At 34.4% G+C, this 23,280-nt stretch overlaps 1 long non-coding RNA gene across 1 annotated transcript; it reads right to left on the reverse strand.

The window, feature by feature from the left end:
• Positions 1-476: 476 nt before the first annotated feature.
• On the reverse strand, positions 477-11,789 carry LOC115443104. The gene is made up of 3 exons (XR_005112500.1): positions 11,701-11,789; positions 1,229-1,382; positions 477-561 (listed from the first exon to the last, which is right to left on the reverse strand). It is a non-coding gene; the product is annotated as an uncharacterized LOC115443104 (long non-coding RNA).
• Between the last annotated feature and the right edge of the window lie 11,491 nt (positions 11,790-23,280).

Raw genomic sequence — 23,280 nt, forward strand, 5'->3', positions numbered from 1 at the left:
TATCATATTTTTGGCGGCGTCGAGCCATTTTAATAACAACAGAAGAACATATAACTATTATATGTATATAAAGCATATATGTTTTATGTTTATATAGTCCAAATTACGACTTCCAATTTTAATATTATTCGGACGCACGAGTCAACAGACAAAGAAGAGCAGCACTACAAAGATAAAGTACATTTACTACAATTGATTTAATAATTTTATTTTTATAGGTTTCAAATGATATGTATACGAGTATATGGAATGCTTTTAAAAGTTAAATATGGTTTTATTAAATAAATATTCATACATGGACACGAATCACGCATTTTTCTTTCCTGGGGGATAGGTAGCTTGCAGCCAGGGCACACTCTCCGTCAAGTGTGTTCCGTCCCATGATATGATGGGATCAGTCTATCACCATATCGGACACATATTTCAGACACCAGGCTGATACTGAGCTGAAAACCCAATATCACGTTGCCCGACCCGGGATTCGATTCCGGGACCTCAGAGTGGCGTCGTACCGCGCATGTAATTCACCTAGCCATCGACTCAGGTATACGTAATATACTCCTGCGAAACCGAAACATATACAAGAAAAGAATACAAGCAAAATAATAACAATGAATAGATTGTACTGGTTGAAGAGATTGACTATTAGAAAATGCCTCAGGTATTAAGTCGACCCGTATGCATCTACTATATATAAAGTTTAAATAAACAATAAAAAAAAATACTAAGCGGAAGATGTTATTATACTGTGTTGTATACACAGTATCTATTGTTTTCTGTAGCCATAAATTAATGGCAAATTTTCTAAAGGAGTACGCACCCATGATTTATCTATCATGCTCTAAATTGCTCATGGGTAGTCCTTTTATACTTATTTTTCCCCACCATCTGCTATAAAATAGCAACCACCTAACGGCTACCAGTGTGTGTCACACATTTAAAAATTTAAAAACAGAATTCAACGAATTATTCCTGACAAAACCAATCAACCATATTGTAACGCGTTGTTACCAAATTGAAAAAGACAAAGCAATTTCAAACAAAGGTTCCATATGAATTCAGTATGGTTTTATCCAAAATTCGTTGAAAATTAATATTATAAAGAACATGCATATATCAATTTGATAATAAAGATACTACATTATGGGCCTGTGTCATTGTGTTCTAGGAAATGATGTGCGTAAGTTGACAAAAGGAGAGTTAATGTTAAATATACTCTTTTGTTTACCATTTAATTGTTAGCTTGAATTTGGTCGTCTTATATTCGATGATTAGCGTTTACTCAGATATTGCGAAGCAGGCCCTAGTCCTTGCACAAAAATCCGTTATAATATTACGTACTTTCCAATTCACTTGTGGCTTTGTTTCCGTAAAAGTTTTTTCTGGAACAAAAATAATTAAATTGATATTGCCTCGATGGCTTAGTTGTATTGCGTGTGGGGTACGCCTACTGCCCTAAAGTCCCGGGTTTGAATCCCGAGTAGGGAAAAGTTATATGTGGATTTTTCTTCTACTATCGGCCCGGAGTCTGGTATTTGTGCCAGATTCGGGGATAGTTTCGGCCTCTATCACATCATGGGACGAAACACATTTGGCGAAAAAGTGGTGCTTTGTTTGCAATTCTACCTGCCATGGTGATAAAGGCGTAATGTGTATTTATTTTTTGTTTTTATATAGAATTAGGCTAAAGATTATTACAGATTATATTTTTCTTTATATAATTAAAATAATTTAATCCAATCACAATAAATCTTTTGATCAATTGAGATTCTGAGATTGGATTAAGTTACTTTTCGAATAAAATATTATAAGTCAGTCCGGGTGTTCAATTCATAAGCACCTACACGAACTTACAATTATACCATTTGTATTAGGTTTAAATAATATGAACCTCGTTATGTCTTTATACCATAATTTTAAAGGATTTTATACGGATATAATACGATGTGAACTTTACGCATTAATATGACTCAGAATCTGGAAGTAGCTTATGCAATATGCAGTCTTATGAAAAGGCCCGTGCGTCCAGAATCTAGAAGTAGCTTATGCAGTCTTATGAAAAGGCACGTGCACCCACTTGACTAGTGATACTTTGTCAACGTGAGGAAGGAAGCAGTAATTCATAAGCTGTCAGCGTGCGACTGGATTTGAATAGCGTAAGAAAAAATATATGCATTTTTATTATACGGACGCGGGAGTGAGCCTTCTGCACATGATGGTAATTAGAGTGGGGTCTAATCGAATGTCGATTGCTGAAAGATGATTAACCCTAGACAGGCGATACAATTATGCCGGCCTGTGAAATGTAACTAGACTCGCCCCGGCTTCGCTCGGGAAGCATTTATTATAATTATCAATAGATAAATGACTTGACTTGACTGTCTCGGTGGCGTAGTTTTATTTGGGTTCAAATCCCGGGTCGTGCAAAGTGATATTTGGGATTTTTCTGCTCAGTATCAGCCCGGAGTCTGGAATTAGTGCCCGATAGGCGATAAGCTCGCCCCCTATCACATCATGGGACGGATCACACAAAAGGGGGTGCCCTGGTTGCACCTCTGCATACCCCTTCGGGATAAATGGGTGATTATATCTATGTGTGTGTGTGTGTGTGATAAATGACTTCTGGTGGTTCGATTGTTCTGGACTAATCGGAACATTACGTAAAAAATCATTAATATCGCTCCAGTCGTTTTGGAGTCTATAATATGGAAGATAACAAAGATCCAGATAGAATCTTGATTGATGAGAGATCTTTATCTTTAACCAGTCGACACAATTTTGTCGGCCTCGTTTACGGCCACAATTATGTAAACCAGATAAACACAGGCTGGACATTATCCCGGAACATGACACACTTACAAGGGCCACTATGGCTGGTTTTACACCTTGTGTACGGTGATCATTATCGGGCAGATTCAGGACCGTCTGCACATTGCAGTATTTCGTCAAATATATAACTGTACTTTTGCTCGCGGCTACGCCCGCGTGAAGTAGTTTTCTGGGATATTTTTTTCTGACTTACTTGATGATCGTTATATTATAACCAAATTACATAAAATCATTATAAATTATAGCCTATGTGTTATTCTGATATATAACCAATGTCACTATAAAGTTTCATTCGAATCCGTTCAGTAGTTTTTTCGTGAAAGAGGAACAAACATGCATACATACATCCTCACAAACTTTCGCATTTATAATATTATGTAGGATTGGCCAAAGCATTTTAATTTATCTATAGTTAAAAATATTTATTGCACTTTAAACATTCAGTATTTCCGAAACAGGCTTTCAATTTGAGCGATTAGAACATATTCCATATACTATAGAGCGAGCTATCATATAGATTGCGTTGCTATGAAAAACGAATGCATAGAAGTCATTTTTGAAATTGCTTTCGGACTGGACGCTGCAACAGAGCCCTCCATTAAATCTTTTACATGTAATGAAGTTCGATAAAAACTCTGTTCGACTTTCGTTGCACGCATTTTTTCAGAAATATTAAATGTGAAAGTTCGTTGTTTTTAAATGGTGTTCGCTTTTTGCTAAATAATTAATTTTACGGAATTAATTATTGCAATCAAATTGCTCGACATTAAGTCAGTAATGCTGTGAAATTATAATTTTATTTGTAAAATATTCAGTTCAGTAATTATGATAAAATAATTCCTGATTGATATTTAAGGTATATTCTGATTTTCGAGCTTAACTTTATCCTAATTATATTTTAACGGATTTTCGTGGAAACAATTTAGAAATTTTGAATAAATATTATACTCTAAGTTCAAAAGTTTAATTGTTTTAAGAAAATAGTCCCGATTAAATAAAATATGTATTTAATAAAATAATATATTTATATTTATGCTGGCTTTAACGATGTCTTACTAAATACTATTTAGTGTTAAATACATTTAAAACCTCGTGTTGCCTTTATTATACTTAAGGAGTTGTTAAAGAGAGCATTATGAATAAAAATATATCTAAGGTTAGTCTTAATATGTGAAATATACATCAAAATATTTTGACAACAATCTAATGCTTATTATCAGTTGTATAAAATATATTATAACTACTTAATAACATACTCCTTTTTTATCAACGGAGTGGTACGCAGAGACGCCACTAGTGCACCCAGTTTTCGCCAATTATATTCCATCCCATAATATGATAAGGGATGAGCGTACATAAGGCACAAATTCCAGACTCCGTGTTGACACTAGAAAAACTCAGATATCACTTGCCCGACCCGGGATGCTAACCCGAAACTTCGTAGCGGTAGTCACACTAAACCACTAGATCATTGCATAAAAAACGATTACAAATTAACTCTCAATATATCTTTGAAGAATTTTGAAAAGAAAATAACAATTTTGTCTTTTAAAAAGTTAAAAACCGAGTTAAATCATGTACTCTTTATGAAGTTTAACTTTAGTTCGCAGTGCCTGCCCTCTTTTGATATAATATGCTGCAACTACACCCAACTTTAAGCAAAGCTTCGTAAAGCAAGGTCATTCATCTGTTACTTTTTAATATAACATAACTATTTAATGTTGACCTTAGCCAAATTTTACTCGCGGGGAACAAGACCTTTTCACTATCACTACTGGGGGGTGAGTGGAACGGTTATTTTTTCTTTTTTTTTTAACGTAGTTAAATCATCAGATGACTATCTCCCGCCTTGGGATGGGCGGGAGGGCGTGTCAGACTTCTACTGACTAAAAACCTACGGTGTTCCCATCCTTTACCTATGTGCCTAGGTCCAAGATCCGATGGCATTGAAACCTAGGCAGGCACCGGCCCTAAAGGGCCCCGTCAATGACACTGACGCTGCTCTTCGAGGCGCGCGTGGAACACTACGCGCCGTACACACGGGCCGTTGGGGTGTTTCGGGCGACGAGCTACCCAATGCTCGTCACCCGACGGTCCGCGCCTACGGAGGCTGACGATCCTCAGCAGACGTTCGACGCCCGCGTCTTGTACGTCTGCCGTGGCGGATGGGACGTTCGGCGCTTTGGCGCCGTAGCCGTCCCGCCACCTCCTTTGCGAGCAACACGTCCTCGCAGAAGGAGGTGACTGCATCCCACTCTCTTTCGCCCCGGAGCATGGCTTCTACCAGGCCCCGATGCGAGAGGTCTCCGCCACCGATGGCCGTTGTGAGAACACGGCGGTGCTCAGCCCAAGCTGGGCACACCTCCACCGTATGCTCCACCGTGTCCTCCGGCCGATCCGCACAGTATAAACACGCGGGCGTATCCTCCACCCGGATCCGATACAGGTACCTGCCGAAGCAGCCGTGACCGGTCAGTACCTGCGTCGTCCGGAATGAGAGGACGCCGTGACGTCTCGTCAGCCACACCTCGAAGAGGGGACTTACCGCCGCTATCGTGGCGTGCCCAGAGTGGAACGGTTACGGTGGTTTCACGGCAGTGTTGTCTTAATAAAAAAAGAACGAAAAAACACTTTTTATTAAAGAAAAAAAACATAACTCAAAGAATCGAGTACCTATTTAAAAAAAAAAATGAATCTTGTGTATTAGTTCTACACAATTTTAGAATTCAAATAGGCAAGATGTATTCAGTGGAACATTTGGCATCCTTTAAGTAGCAAACAGTGGTAGTATTATATATTTTATTTCAGTTCGTATTATTCCGACTACACCACATCATGCTAATGGCGAGTGTGAGCACCATTTTGTGATTTGAATATACTTTTAGATTATGCACTTGGCTTGGTTTTTATTAGTGCGATAAATTTGCCATTTGGCACTAAAACTCATAATATCTAGGCCATCTAAAAAGAACTCGCCATTTGCTTATTAATAATATCAGCCCTGTATCATATATTAACCCACTGCTGGGCACGCGCCTCCTCTACTACAATAGGGATTAGGCCTTAGTCCACCACGTTGGCCTAGTGCGGATTGGTAGACTTTTAACACTCTCAAAGTTCCTATAGATAACTTCTCAGGTATGCAGGTTTATTCACGGTATTTTACTTCACCGTTGAAGCATGCGATAATTCACAATGAACATGTACATAATTTTAGAAAAGTCCGAGATATGTGCCCTTGGGTTTGAAACTGCGGCATTGATCTCGACAGTCCGCTCCACACCCAACTAGGCTATCGCCACTGTCTGTGATTTGCCTATGGCCGCATACAAATACATTTCACACACATACACACATCTGCCTGTGATTTCCTTATCGCTGCATACAAACATATTTCACACACACATACATACACTTTCAATGTAACTACTACATAGAAAGCGCAACACACATACATTACCGTTTTGTATCATTATGAACGCACACATAAATAAATCTTAAACACTTGTCTGCTTTACGCACACTACTAATAGTTTTATCAATCTGTGCATGATCATTTGGTATTATATTTTGGCAGAAAGAAAACATCATACAAGCCGCGTCCTTTATATATTGTGTAAGTAAAACTAAATAATTGATTGATTCCTTCCTAACCGAATTTCGGCCACGACGGTAAATCTTAATGGAGATTAGCCAAGTATGCAGGAGATATTATAATGCACAAGTACAAAGGTGCACTCTCTGTTCCTTCATTCTAATAAACCTGTGAGACACGGGGATATCACACCGCCAACTTCCTGACTTCCAGCTACGATTAAATTTTAAGATAGAAAAACTCAGTCACAATTATTTTGGTCCGAATACTTAATAATACCAGATGTGTTAGCTCTCTTGTTTTTGAGTATTCTTTTGTGTTTGTTTTACCGTAATTTATGATATTTTTTTTCATTTCTAATCATAATAAATATTAAACTCTTTTAATGGAAAAAGAATATTTTTTATCTTACATACGAAAATTTCTTACCATTTGAGTAAAGTTACATGGTCTACATTATAATATCTGTAGGAGAAACAGGAAAGGAATATTCCTCGTCAGTTATCGTATACAGAGGCATTAGAATAAATTTTTACTTACATTCCCGCATAGAAACAATTGCGCGTGGCTTATCCATACAAAATGTCCAACCCTGTTTTATTTTTGTAAACAATATCTATATTTATATGAAAATAAATGTGTATGTGTTCTCTCTAAAATGGCTGGAGTGATTGGAATGGAATTTTAGGTGAAATTCAGATTAACCGGTGATTCCGTAAAGTTTTATAGATCTTGGTTATATTTATTCTTTTTAGCAATTTTGTGTTATCATTGGCATCTGAGTGTAGGCAATCAATAAGTACTACCCACGCCAAGCAGGAATGGGTTGCTAGCAAATTAAAAACAATATTTCTATTCGAAAAAATAAATGTGAAAATTTTATTTAGCTTTTAAAAATTGACTATTAATGCTTATTAGTAAAGGAAGGCTATATTTAACAAAACAACAGTTACAAGTTTAAACATACACATACGCACCTTTGATCCCTAAAGGGGTAAGCAGAAGTGCACCCAATTAACGCCACGTGAATTCCATTCCATGATATGATGAGGCGAACTTATCGCCATATCGGGCACAAATTCTAGATTCCAGGCTGTTACTGAGTAGAAAAAAATAAGGGGCAAGCCTATCGCCATATACAAATTCCAGACTCCAGGCTGTTACTGAGTAGAAAAACTAATATCCCTTATTCCGAGCCGGGTATTGAACCCAAAACCTCAGCACCGTACTCGTATTCTGATAGAACTACGCCACTATGCGTTTAAATTACCAAATAATCAAAACATTATCATTCATAACAAATAAACGTAATTTTACTAGAACCAACCCATTTGCGTATAAATAGTTCGCTCGCCACATTCTGTCACGGTGATTCATCAACACGTTACGTCGACGTGACGGCGACGTCACGCTCGGGAAGCCGTGTCCTGAACATTACGTGTTACGTCATTTGCAACGTTCGAGCGTATGCGTTGTAGTTTAATTTTGCACGTAAATGAGTTAATTATGTTTTGTTAATTGTTATTTCCTAGAGGCTGAGTTTATATTGCTTGTTGAACATTGATGGGAGAATGAGAGGTCTAGATCGTTCCTTACTATTAACGTTATACATCTATCATTATATAGTGATGGCGTAGAATTATTATACAGTATCTTTTACATTGCGTTAATAAATGAAACTATACTTTATCTTTTTGATAATAACACTACGTTAGATAACTTGAATCGAAGAAATAAAATAAAAAAGTATTCGTTTCGAACGAAATAGATATAGAAAAAAAGCTATTTTAATTTTTGGCACTACGATAACATAGGTAAAGACGAGTACGTGGTTCCATTTATTAAAACAATGCCAAAATGACCTTGTATACTACGTGCAAAGACAATATTTCTTCATTGCTTTGTCCTTCAATTTAGAGTGACATTTAACACTAGAAGAAACGAGACAAAACATTGTATAATTACGACAAACGTATATACACCGTTTATTTTACATCTGCACGATGATCGCTATCCGGATGGATACAAAAATCGTACTAGCAAACATAACATGCCATAAGAGATATAATTGTCAGCTATCTAAACAAGCGGCTGTTGAAATTCGGCTAGATTATACAGTAGACAAATAAATAAATCCCTGACGATATAAATAACTTTTTAACAAAAAAATTAAATCGACGAAAAAACTGATAAGCAAAAAATAAATAACTTTTTTATTTACCTCACTAATTTTTTAAACTAACCTAATACCTCAATGATTTTAGGTGGTGTCAAACTTCGAAGTATACCTTATCCATAAAAAAATAATTATGAAAATTGGTCTACTCTGTAAAACTTATTCGTGGTCTAAAATAAAAATATACGTGTCGAATTATGTTTCTTTCCAACTTTATTATTTTGTTTTGTAGATGTATCTCTTCGGCATTGTAGTTTAATAGTAAATTTTCTTTTTTATTTTTAAATCATAAATTTGTTAAAAACAACTGTTGCCAAAATAAATAAAAAATACGTGTGGAATTGGTTACCTCCTCCGTTTTCGTCGGTTAATAAAACTAGACATTCGAAACGCAATTTTCCCAGTAGACCTGCACTAGGTTTGCATGCGGGTCTAAATTATTTTTAGGCAATCCACAAAACTTTATATTAAAATTCTCAAGTAAAAAGCGGTTTAAGTTTTAGCCGAAAATTATAATATCTACATTTTTCACTAAAACCATATGTATCGTTTTCTTTAGATTCTTGGCACCTGTGCAAAAAGAAGCTAAAGGGCTCTAAATACATTCAGGTCAGAAATATTTAACTCTATTTCACTCTAATTGGCTCCATAAAAATTTCGAAGTTATGTCAAATGTCAATCCACACTAAATCAGTTACTACAATCACTAATTTTGTTATAATAAATGTAAGTATATTTTACTAAATGATAATAATGTTTATTTCCCCAAATTAAAGGTACATAATTCTCTTCAACTGTGATTGTCCATACTAGGCTGTATCGTATAAAATAAAAAAGAAAACTAAATAAAATAATAAAAGTATTTAGTAGCAAATATAATTAAACTTAAGTATATAAATATTTAATCACAGAAATACAATATACCAGCAATATTTTATTTAATCAAGAAAGCGGCGATAGCCTAGTTGGTTGTGGAATGGACTGCCGAGACAAATGTCCGCAGGTTCAAATCCCAAGGGCACACACCTCTGACTTTTCTGAAATCATGTGTGTATTCTTGGTGAATTATTGCTTGCTTTAACGGCGAAGGAAAAACATCGTGAGGAAACTTGCATAACTGAGAAGTTCTCTATTAGGAGTTTTCGAGGGTGTGTGAAGTCTACGAATCCCCACTAGGCCAGCGTGGTGGACTAAAGCCTATTCCCTCTCAGTAGTAGAGGAGGCCCGTGCCCAACAGTGGGACAGTATATAATACAGGACTGATATTATTATTATTAGTATATAAAATAAAGATAGGGATAGATTATAGCCTAAATATTGTAATCTAATTTTCTAAAACCAAATTCTGGTTTTCAGAATACTACAATGGATATTTCTAGACTTAGTCGACAACTCTGTTATTTTGACGTTTTCAAGCACTGAAAAATGAAAGTCATCAAGGTATACGTTCTTTCATTCCGATTTCCATGTACACAATAATAATAGTCTTTAAACCAAGTATTTCTCAACAGGAAATCGACTCTGATCACCTCACTGGTTAAAATAGGCTACAAAAAATAATGTGGACCTGGCGTCCGTAAAATATGAAAGAAAATTCCACATTTTCCCCGCTTCCAGTTAACGAAACTTCGATTAATTTTCCATCTCGGCGTGTGTTTTGAGACGCGGTTGATGGATTTCTCGGCGCTATCCACAGATTTCAATTTAAAGTTTAAACTTAACTAGTCCATCTGCATATTTACCGTTTACACTTCAAATATTTACTAATCTGTATAGTAACAATGATTTGTTGATCCGTTTCGAGTTAAATATAGTGTGAATAAGTAATCCCTTATTTGTTTTGTTTATAGTTATTTTATAATGTGGTAAAGGTTCTGAATTGTGTTTTAGAGGGTACTCTTAAAAACTTCTCAATCGATTCTAAAAGTATTTTCAATAATAGGAAGCAAAATTATCATTACACGAATTCAAAACACTTCTTATTAAAAAAACACAGTTTATATCTATTAAATATCTAAATACCCAAACAGGGCAGCATACCAAAACTAGTATATAGTTGAAAATGATAAAATCAACACGCGAAACTGTTAATATTTGCGAGTCTATCAAAATTTGAATATTGTATTATCTAAAGATATAAGCAAATAGGAATGAACGGGGTACACACGTCGCACACTATCTTAAACTACGTATTCAATTATATTCTGCCATGTACATTAAATAAGATCATGCCTATTCCGGGTAGGGTGAGTAGAGGCATAACAAAGCGCTTTAGTGTCTTCTTATAAGTGCCCTATCGCCAAATCGGACATACATCAATTCTAGGCAATTTAAACAACATTCATTCGAAAAAAATAAAATTTACATGACACGAACGTCGCCAGGCTATGGCTAAGGGAGGGCAAGTTGATATTATGCATATGTTCCTCCCCATTCTCACTCTCCCGCTTTAACAATAACATAGAGCAGAGCGTAATTGAGCGTACGGAATATTAGGCATGGAATTGGTGAATTAATTCGAGTTTTAGAACCTCTAGAGGCGACGTCCTTGCCCATGTATATTAATATCACGAGTAATATTATAAGTTATATTGTTATAGCCATTATTTTAAAATCGTAAAAAAGCAAAACAGTAAATTCTAATCCCTCATGTTTCATCTGCAACACCAGTTATAAATATTTGCCTACAAAAATTCAATTCAACTCTCATTATTTTTATTACTTAAAAAAAAATATATAGTAATTATGTATCATCGTGAGGAAACCTGCACATCTGAGAAGTTCTCTATAGGAATTTCGAAGGTGTGTGAAGTCTACCAATCCGCACTAGGCCAGCGTGGTGGACTAAGGCCTAATCCCTCTCAATAGTAGAGGAGGCCCGTGCTCAGCAGTGGGCAAGTATATGATACAGGGCTGATATTATTATTATTATGTATTTTAAAACTCAAAGCTGAGTCACGTGGCATATTCCCAGTGTATCTCCCACGGTGTTAAGCCAGCCCTAGAGACCAGGCATCTGCGCACAACCGCTGTTTACATTAACCGATGATGTAATTATGAGTTACAAGTCGTTGGCAAAACACTGTATGTTGTTACAAACCTTTCTATTATGCAAATTAGCACGCACGTACTCATCTCTTACATTATGCTTCCTGTTGCGTTGATGAGTCTATTTCGTTATATTTACTTATCTGAAACGGTATAGGAAATATTTTTTGAAATTGATGTAAAATTTTACCCTTTTAAATTCGTGTATTTCATGCGGAGATAAATGATTGGTTAGATGAACAAATATACAAACATTTGTAGAAACAGTACTCTTAAGTAATGCTAATAGAAAGATATAAATGGAATATGCATTGTGATATAAGTTTTATTATAGTTTAGATTGTCAACTGATTAAAAAGAATTTAGCTCAAACTGGGGTCTTCTGGTTCTTGTGGGTTATCAAATTATTTATTATTTAATGCTAGTACCAAATATGTATTATCTACATACAAACAATTTGTAGTACGAATTACAAATAATATTAATGAAAATAAAGTATTACATTAATATCATGATTTCATTAATTGCAATGTATTCGAGATCTCGATTGCCATCGATTCAGATATATCGAGTAAAGTAATCGAGATAGTCATTACTGCCATTTGCTATTAATTAACGTTAATAAATTATTATCCATAACCCAGATCCAATTACAAAAGTCCTTATTTAATAGGTTCCTGTCATTACGAGTAATGACTTCAAAACTAGCAATTCTAAGACTCAAACTATAGTATTTTAGTATTACTAATTAAAGGGTATGAAGTTACTAAATAACTTTAGATATTTACACACTACGTATTTCTCGTGCTTTCACTCGTGTGAAAGAGTTTGTGCAGGATTAAAATACCGATATATATTTTTCCCGAGATTAAAAGTAGTCTATGTCCTTCCCAGAGTCTAAAACTATCTCCAAACCAAATTTTATCGAAATGCTTTTGGTAGTTTTTGAGTTGCGTTTAGATAGAAATACACGGTTGTTTTATATTATGTTCTAACAGTAGATCACCTTGAACCTTATGTGCTCCAGTAATTGTGCTGGCTACAATGCGAGACAAAAGTATCCAATAATGAAGAAAGAATCGAAGTCTTCATATATCTTCGAAATTCCCTACACGAATTTCGAAGATATATGAAGTCTGTCAATCTGCACTAGGCCAGCGTGCTGAACTAAGGGTTAATATAGGCCAGCGTGATGGACTAAAGTCTAATCCCTCTCAGTAGTAGAGGAGGCTCGTGCCCAGCGACGAGACAGTATATAATACTGGGCTGGCTGATATTTTATTATAAGTATATATATTTTAAGCTGGTTTAAACAATTATTTTTAAATATTATGAAACGTTCCTATATAACATACTTTTTTTAAAAAGTTGTCAATGTCTATATTACAAAGTTTCATTATAAAATTACATATAAATAGGTCATACTGTAATAGGTATTCGAAGCAATTTCCCTGTTCAAAATGAGGCATTAAGCCGCAAGATGGACGGGTGCAGTGGTTCGGTTTACACATTCTCCTTGAACTGCATGCTAGGAAGGGTATTGAAATCTAAAACGGCATAGTTAAAGTGAAACAGCTTTCTATAATGTTGGGAGGAATTCATTTGTAAATCAGACGCTATTGATATTAAAACTTCTTAGTATATGCAAATAATTATACAGTATTTTTTGGCATTAGTATATATCGCAAAAAAAAATTACAGACTTTAAAAAAGAAAGAGGTTTTCAATTCGACGTGTACTTTTTTTATGAATTTACGTCACATCAGAACTCAGTCATTTATTACCCGATTTGGAAAATTCTTTTTTTATTTGAAAGAATATGTTTCCAAATTGGTCCCATTCATATTTTTCAAAACTTGTTCAGTGTTTTCGTTTGAAACTGAAATAATTGAAGTAAGCATGTCGTCGTACTCGAAATTGACAATTTTGCTTTCCTGTGACTTTTTCGATGTTTCTGCATTGTGTTTTTTATATTAATAATGGCAATTATTTTTTTAATTTAAAAAAAAAATTGTAGTGAATTTGTTGAGCTGCTCACCGAAGCAAGTAAATTTTTCATTTAAATCATTTTATAATATTATTAGTTTTGATCGCAGTTCCGCCCGCGGGAAAAAGTTTTTCCGAGAAAAATGTTTCTCTTTATTCTTTTCCGAGATAATAAGTAGCCTGTATATAGTACTGAGGAGTAATATAGCTTCCTTGTAGTAAAAAAAAAACAAAATCGATTTTTAATTCCTGAGATTAGTGCAGTCAAATAAATTCCTTAGCTTTATATATTAGTGTAGATAAATTATAACGAATCGTCATTTAATTGTAAATAATAAATTCATGTAACTAACTCTTTCTGTCTGTAACGCTTTGACGCCTGAACCACTGAACTGATTTTAATGATCGGTATGGAGATAGTTTGAAGCCCTGTGAAAACATGGGCTACTGTTTATGCTGAGAATATAGCGGGAATTTTATCTCGGCATTTTTTTTCACAGAAGCCGTGAGTAAAAGTCAATCGATATTTTAAAAAAATATATTTATTTATTATTAAAGTTGCATCAACTAAGTAACACCATCAAACCTTAACAATAGCATAGATTATACCAGCTAGAAAAAACAGAAATTCTGATAAACTCATTCGAATTATTTATTATATTTTATTGAATGTTTACAACACATAATAGACATTCTTTTTTCTACTTACGGTTAACTTCATAACTTACATAATAACGAATTAAAAATCAGGAAATAAAAATGCGCGTTATACAAAATTTATAATCTTAAACTCTTACAAAATATCCAAATATGTAAATACTATCCACCCAACTTTGTTTACCAATTTGTCAGTCGGTGTTTATCTTGGGGCCAAATCCCTGTTGTTTCAATTCCCCGGTGTGACGACACCGCTGTTGCAAATAGCTGTACGCACAGCCTTCCTATCCGTTTTGCAGTAAATCTCAACTGCCTTACCACAACGTACACACTGAGTTATTTGTTCGTCGTCCGGCACCTATATTTTGAATTTATGTCGGGTTGACGCTATTGTTTCAGTTTTATTTGTTTTCGTTGCGTCTTCTGTAGGCTGGAGACTAAAATAGATCCGAAATAGCTTGTTTTTTTATCTGTATTGAAGTGTTAGTATGTTAGATAATATACTTTAATTATTTAAACCAATTATTTTTCTACACACATAAATACAACAAAAAAAAGTATAAAAAGAAAAAAAAAAACACACACGCAGTTAACAATACCACGCACACAGCGGATTCCTTGCATGATGTGTGGTAGAAGGGATACCAGCTCAATATCTTATTATCTATATATTATATTATAGATACACGTGACGAAGAGTGGGTGCCCTTGTTGTACTTCTGCCTACGCCTTAGGGGTTATAAGCGCGATACAAGTTTTGTTTTGTGTTATAAACTTTACATACTTTTTTTGTAATAATTCAAATATCCCCTAATCGCATAGCAATTGTATTCTACCAGACTCCGTTTAAATAAAGGAACAAAATTGAAGTAAAAGTAAAAATCCAATTTAATAAATGGGGAGAGTCTTTAATATAAAAATCTAGAACGTTCATACTGTTTGTGAAACCAAGTTGTTTGTTAAGATTGTTGACAACTCTGTGAAACAGTTCTTAATATCATCGCCATAGAAGCGTTTTAAAACAAGTTTTAAACGAATTTGATCTTTATTATTTCTTACTGGTATTAATAATTCTACTAATATTGTTGAAAAATTGTGAATTTGTGTTTTTTTAGATTATACGCAAACAATAATTATGCAGTATTATTTGCAAATTTAAAATATTTTTAAGCTGCTTCAAAAAAAATTAGGAAGTAATTAATTCGTCGTGTATAACTTTTTAATTTTGTTTTGCTCAGAACTCAATAATTTATTAACCTATTTGGAAAAAGATATTTATTAGAATATGCAAATTTTCTAAATTTGTTCATTTGTTTGGGTTTTAAACTAAAATAACGAATTATGTCGTCAAGGTAAGCGCAACTTGATTGTTGAAAAATAAAACTGCGATTTTTGTCTGTTTATTACAAGAACTGATACACGAAGACCGTGTTTGAGCCACGTTTGACGTCACATTATTAATTTTACGTCAAACTTTCTTTCGATTCTCATAGTACTTACTTATCTTTCATTTCCATTATTAAATATGACGTCACAATGCAAATGTCACGTGACCGACTGTTTTCGTCCATAAAAACGAACCAAAATGTATTTTTTCTATTATGTTACGACTTTTGAGAAAAAGCAATTGAATAAGGTATAAAATAAAAATTGGTAGGTACTTCGTAAAATACTTTTCCGAAAACTATTAAGTAGCCAATTACCATTAATATTTAATCTCTTATACAACCCAGTCATAACATACAGTATGAGTAATAACAGTGTGCTATGTTTAAATCGGTAATAAATGATGATGAATCGTGTCATTCGCATAATACCTAACATTCTACTTTAGTGAAACTACATTTTGATGCGAATTCAGTAACTTTCAAACAAACATCTAACTTCAAATACAAGCCGTGAAACTTAGATCTTTTAGGTAGTAGAACTCACATTTGAAAGTTCGTCTTGGTTTATTCGCTTTGTCTGTTTGTGCCACTAAGCAGCTGTGTGAAAGCTTTGTCGTTGCGATGTAGATAGCAGCGAGTTTAAAATTGCTTTCAACACAGCAATTTAACAGGTTAACATCTAAGATCTTGAATGAAAGTGCAGTTCGATCCTGGGAGGTATTTTTCAAGTGTAATATTTTTTTATACTGTACACGGGAAAGTGACCCCAATACACCTGATGGTAAGTGGAGCGGGATCCAAAAGAATGTCGAATGACGAGAGATGATTCCCCCTCGGCAGTCGACATAATTATGCCGGCCTATTGGAACCGGATATACACAAGCTGATCCCGGGACGCATCATACTTACGTGCGCCACTATGGCGGGTTTTAACACCTTGGTTACGGTGGTCGTTATCCGGGCGGATATAAATATATCCTACCACCAGCAAATCAAATGCTGCACAGGGTTCAGCATTACAACTTTTGACTAATGTGGCCACTTCTGGAACAGTTGTAGCACCTAGTCGGGCAAATAATTCGTTTCGATTCAGTTAGTGGCATAGCTTACCAGAGAAGGACCTATTTAAAAAATTATGGAGGCCTTTCAGGGTTGGGCGAAGTTTTTGGCGTCCGGTAAGTTTAGTGTAGGTATGGACAAAGAGGGGCTCTTAAGGCTTGAGGCCCCTGTATCACTGATACGGCGGTAGATACGCCCCTGGATTCAGTCAAAAAGTGATAGCCAAATACCAAACTTTCAAAAAAATATTGATACATATTCCACAAGATTTCAGTATGAGTCAGAATGAGAATAAATTCTAATTTATTTAAGAATTTTGAAGCTTCTAATTTCAATCCCCAAATGATATATTTTAATTAGCCTTTTTGTTTTAAACAAAACTCAAGATTTACTTCAGAGACTGATTGATATCACTCCCTATTAGTGGCGAAGGGTGAATATTTTCAAAAGGTAACCCGACGCAAAAAAAACCTTAGTCAACATAGCGCAGCCAATTTAACAGAAAACAAAAACAAAGATGAACGTTAATAAACTTAATAGGGAAGGCGATAGGAATCGGGTTGTATCGCCGCTTGGCCACTTCTCCTTATTTACTGAAATACGTCAAATTTCCAACAAACTAACATAAATACAATTATATCTCCCTCAAATATAAAAAAATACATACCGCGTTCACATAATAGTGTTTAATAGCCATCGTGGAAAACTTTAATCACTACCACAAGCCCGGAACGGCGACCCAAATCCTACAACTATTAATATTATCTACGAGATTTATAGCTGAAAGAGTTGCACCGATTATAGTAAATATTTGTTGGTGTTACTAGTGATAAGTCGTTAAGATAAGGTGCAGTTAATTGGTTATGGATTGGTTTTGTCAACAGTCGAAAAGAATATGACAACCATCTACTATAGCTATTTTTAACCGACTTCAAAAAAAGGAGGAGGTTATCAATTCGACGTGAATTTTTTTTTTTATTTTTTTTTTTATTTCTGTTCTACGCATTTACCACTGAATTCTCTCTGATTGTCTCGATAGCTTAGGTATTGTTAGCGAGATGACACCACACTAAAGTTCTATAAATATAAAACATTGAGTATAGTCTATTGACGTATATTCTATAGACAACGTCCATATAAACTATTTGTTCAACATCTGAACTAAAATGGCAACTAAAACTGTCACTGATATAACTTACTTATTCACTTGAACAACAAATAATTTTACATATTTGACTAATATTTTTTATTCACATCCAGCTTTGCACTTAGACTCGCGTTTTTATACCATGAGCGCCACTCCACAAGCATCAATATTGATACCATACTAAAATCAGTTTGAATGGGTGACAGTTCAATTCAGTTGAACACGGTAAATATTCGGAACGCCAAATCTAGTACGTAGTATATTATCGATGATATATATTATTTTGTATTATCAAACAAAATAATCTTACGTGTCGGAGTGACCATCGCCGTGACACTAGCCAGAGATGGTAACATTTTTTGACTACAATACTTATACCTTAAAAATACAGTACAAATAACCTTGTTTATTGATATCTGCCCTATCCGAAATTAAATTTCTATAACTATGTTCAAAATATAGTAATATAAACAGAAATTTTAAGCACATCACATTTATGCTATAATTGAAAACAATAATTAATATTTCGAATGACAAAGACTGATTATGTCCTATGAACAATGTTAACTACCCCAATATTGTAATATGAAATTATATGATGCTCGTGCTTAAAACCTTTTCACCAGAATCATAAAATCAATACAACAAAATTTATGTTCCGACATTAATTATTATATTTGAAACATATCCATTTGTTAAATTAAACCGCTGTATATTATACGCTCTTTGTATTTGCATTTATAAATGATCGCCACAATAGATAATAGTATACAACGAAATTATTTATAATAAACATTATTGCTGTGATTTTTAGGGTCAAATTTGAATGAACTAACCAAGGTGATCCCTCGGTGCTGAGACAAAGAGTATAATATTGTTACTATAAGCAAGAATATGATCCTTAACTTTCTTATCGCCTTGATGTTACAAGCTACTGTTTAGGATGTGATTATATTGTGATGTCATGCGACTATTAAACTGTGAAAAAAACAGCTATCACACGTAAGAATAATATACTTGGAGTTTTGTAACTACCCTGGTGGCGTAGTTGTTAATGTGTGCACGGAACGGGTACGACTACCGCGGCCCTGGGTTCGAATCCCGGGTCAGGCCAAAAATAATTATGACTAGGTTTTTCCATCATAAAAATGATTCAGTCGCAGCTCGGAGTTAGGAAGTTGGCGGTGTGATACTCCCCTGTCTCGGAAAACACGTAAAACCGTAGGTCTTGCACCCATCGGGTCATGTCGGATTGCCGTCTCACCAGACTAAGAGAGATAAAGAACAGAGAGTGCATGATTAACCAAACTTTCACTACATGAAGTACAAACAAAATTAAAAACGGTACAATCTAGTACTAACCTAGTACAATCCCATAGAAATATTTTTAAAACTCACTTAGCAACTTCACACAGGCGTATTGCGCACATACTTGTGTACTATAATATATCTTGGCTAACCACTGTTGAGATTTGCACCTATGGTCGAATTTTATCATTCATATATTATCAATGCACACTTTAAACATCATGAACAAATTATTATTAAACCATTCAAAATGTTTGCAGTATTTCGTAACTTAACATCGCCCGCTTAATGCATTATGTTTCCAATACATTGTAAGTATTTCAACAGCTGTCGAACTAGTGCCAAACTATGCTTCCATTGAGAGCGTCTGAGTAACGTAGGAATAAGTGATAAACACACCTAACCCATTCAGCACTCGGTTTGAAATACAATGAATAGTTATAACACATAAGAGTCACGTTCTATAGAATTATTTGATGTTAAATGAGGTATAAACTAGTGAATCCCTGTTGGTTTAAAGCTAATGATTTTTTATGTTTATGCGACTATTAGACATTAAAATTAAACTATTTTTCAGATTTTATCGCGGTTTTAACATTTTTATTTTCTCCCGACGTTTCGACCAACACATCCCCCCATGACCACGAAGGCTGCAAAATCTTTGAAACGTCAGGAGTACCTAAATTAAAATATAAAAATGCGATAAAATCCGAAAAATAGTATAATTTTAACATATAACTATTGTGACATTGTAAGCGAAAGACTAGAAAATGTAATTGACAATAGATGGCAAAAAAGTATACCCGGAGTTTCTTTCTGCCTTTCTTCCTCGGGTTGTTATCACTTGGGTAGTTAATCAAAGGCTGGTAGGTTAGCTAGGTTAGGACCTATTAAACCCACTAACGGGAACGCACCTTTGACATTATTTTATTAAATACTAGCTTCCGCCCGCAGCTTCGCCCGCGTGGATTTCGGGTTTCAAAAATGGAGAAGGTGCTCAATTTTTCGGGATGTTTTTTTAATTTATGGTGGTATGCAGGTGGTCCGATTGTCCGGTCATGGTCTGATGATGGGATCCTGGTGAAATCGAAGGAACTTTTAACCATTAAGGTTGCACACGAAATGACGGAAGCTTAAAAATGGAGTAACTTCTCCCGTTTTCCCAACATTTTCCATCACTGCTATGCTCCTATTCATTGTAGCGTGATAAAAAGTATACTATAACCAGCTCAGGAGTATGAAAAATAATTGTACCAAGTTAAGTTAAAATCCGTCGAGTAGTTTTCGTTTCTATAACGGTTATACAGACAGACAGACAAAAATTTTACTAATTGCATTTTTGGCATCAGTATCGATCCCTAATCACCCCCAGTTATTTTGGAAATATATTTCATGTACAGAATTGACCTCTCTACAGATTTATTATAAGTATAGATATGCAAAAGTAGCTCAAAAATTGTCCATAACGAAAACATGCATTTTAAAGTAAAACAAAAGAAATAATATCGTGAAGCCAACCAAATAACTAATGATATATTAAATTTTGTGACTGTTCAATTTAGTCGGGTCCGCGATATCACTTTTGTTGAGTTTCAGAACGCGACATTACATTATTATATTCTGTGCTCCAACGCACACTGCTTTGATGTTAAGAACACACCTACATTGCTTAGACAACAGTGAACTTTATACAATAGCAATAAAGCTCAAATTGACTCTACGTATTAGTTAGAAAACGTTTGTATGGGAAATAGAAAAATGCTGTTTTGAGGATTTTCCCGGCAATTATTCGAATTTTTCTCACCTTTTAAACCTTCCCTAGACCTCCACGAATAATTCAAGACCAAGATAAGATAAATCCGTTCAGCCGTTCTCGAGTTTTAGCGAGACTAACGAACAGCAATTCATTTTTATATATATAGATTTTTCGATTTTATTTTAGTGGTATTTTTTTCGTCTCACCTCCCAGCCTGAAGTATTTTAATTTCGTTATGCTTTGTTTTTTAACACAACCTCTTATACTAAATGTCTGTTTTTTTAAAAGTAATTCTTAATTATGATTATTACTATAACTCATCTTGACCTGTCATAAATACACCTATGTTCAGCCACGTGGCTCATCAATTATTTTATTTCTATTTTTAGACAATGTTAAAGTTAAAAATTATAAAAAGAAGATATTCCAAATTTACAACATTTAACCATAGTTACAAATAACATACGAAACGAATAAATAAATGAATTTGATAAGGAACATACGACAAAGGCACGGATGTAAAGCAACGTTCATGTTATATACTTATGTAGTCTTATCGAGAACTAGCAAAGTCCGAGCGGAGGGAAGCTAGTTTTGCATAAATGTGAACGCAACTTAATGTATTAAGTGCACTAGAACGTACTGAGTGCATCAAAAATGTCCTTATAATAAATATATTTTACTAGTGGGTCCAGAAGACGTTGTCCTGCCACAGCCCGCATTTTATGTAAACTGCCTTTCATCTTTCAAGTCTCGACAACAGCGCCACCTATTGAGTCCAAAATGATTCTATGATTCACACTGTAAACAATGAAATGCTAAAAATTTTCATTGTAATCGGTCAGGTGATTTCGGATATAAACGTGCACGAAAAATATTTACATATAAAAATATCACCAAAATTGCCAACTTACCTCGTTTTTTCTGGTGATTTCTGCAAAATTATTCTTTGATCAATTAGAAATATAACAAAAAAGAAATCAGTCAAACCTGTCGAGCCATGTTTATTTTTAGAGATGTCACTGGCCATCATTTTAAAATTTGAACTTAGAATAAGATACCTATAACAATGTGAGACTAAAGTACCTTGTAGGCAATTTGTTTGCCCCATTGAAAATTGCTGAAATTTGCATTTAAAACGGTTCTATTGTTAAATCAGTTATTGAATAAGATGTCATTAACAAATGTATTGGAAATTGTAGCGCTAACAGCCTTTTAGCTGTTGGCCACTTGGAATAAGTTAAACATCATTTGAAATAAAACAAAACGATCCACTTCAGTTTCCGATGTAAACTGATTTATTTGTAGTAATTTAAATTATTTTTCAAGTGGATAATATTTGAAAAGGACCCCTTTAAGGAATTGGAACAAAGAAAGATTTAACTATAAAATGCCGATGCTTATTTATGAATTCAAAATTTTATACTATAATATCTACCCTGTATTATACACTGTCCTACTGCAAGCCACGGGCCTTTTCTACAACTAAGAGTTTAGTCCACTAAGGCCTAATCTCTCTCAGTAATAGAGGAGGCCAGCACGACGCTGGCCTAGTGCGGATTGGTATTCTTTAAAATGCTTATAGACAATTTGTCAGGTATGCAGGTTTCCTCTCGATGTTTTCCTTCACTGTTAAAGCAAACGATAATTCACAAAGAATACACACATAATTTTAGAAAAGTCAGAAATGTATGCCCTTGGGTTTTGCACCTGCGGACATTCGTCTCGGCAGTCGATTCTACATCCAACTAGGCTATCATCGCTTCATTTTAAAATACTATCAACCATTTATATAACTAAGAATATTGTACTATTAACACAATGTTTTGTTGTTTCAATGTATAATATACGTGGATTATGGAAGCTGTAACAAATAAAAATCCTCATTAACAGTTAACAGAGATCGCTTACTGGAACATTAGAAGCACATTTTCCTTTATTTCCTGGTGTATTTTAGTTCTTGCACACTCATTAATCTTTTCGTACATTTCCGTCAGATTATAGTATTTTTCCTCAGTAATCAGTAGCTTTCGCCGGCCCGTCGTTAGTCAATTTCTTTAGTGCTATTTTGATTTTGTATTTATGAAATTTGTTTTTGTGCTTCTAATGTGACTTTTGTTTCATTATTATTCTTTGTGATAAAGTATTTTCTGTAATATAATATATTGACTTTCGGTCTGTCTTTCTAAGTAGAATAAAATTCAGTCTTCAACTAAATGTTATAAGATAATTGAACGTATTTTTTCCTGTATACAACATTAATTTGCATACCATAAAGCTGAACCACTGTAATAAAATTTTGGTGTAAACTATCATATAAAAATACAAAAA

This window comes from Manduca sexta, chromosome 17 (genome assembly GCF_014839805.1).
Source record: "Manduca sexta isolate Smith_Timp_Sample1 chromosome 17, JHU_Msex_v1.0, whole genome shotgun sequence".
Lineage (NCBI taxonomy): Eukaryota > Metazoa > Arthropoda > Insecta > Lepidoptera > Sphingidae > Manduca > Manduca sexta.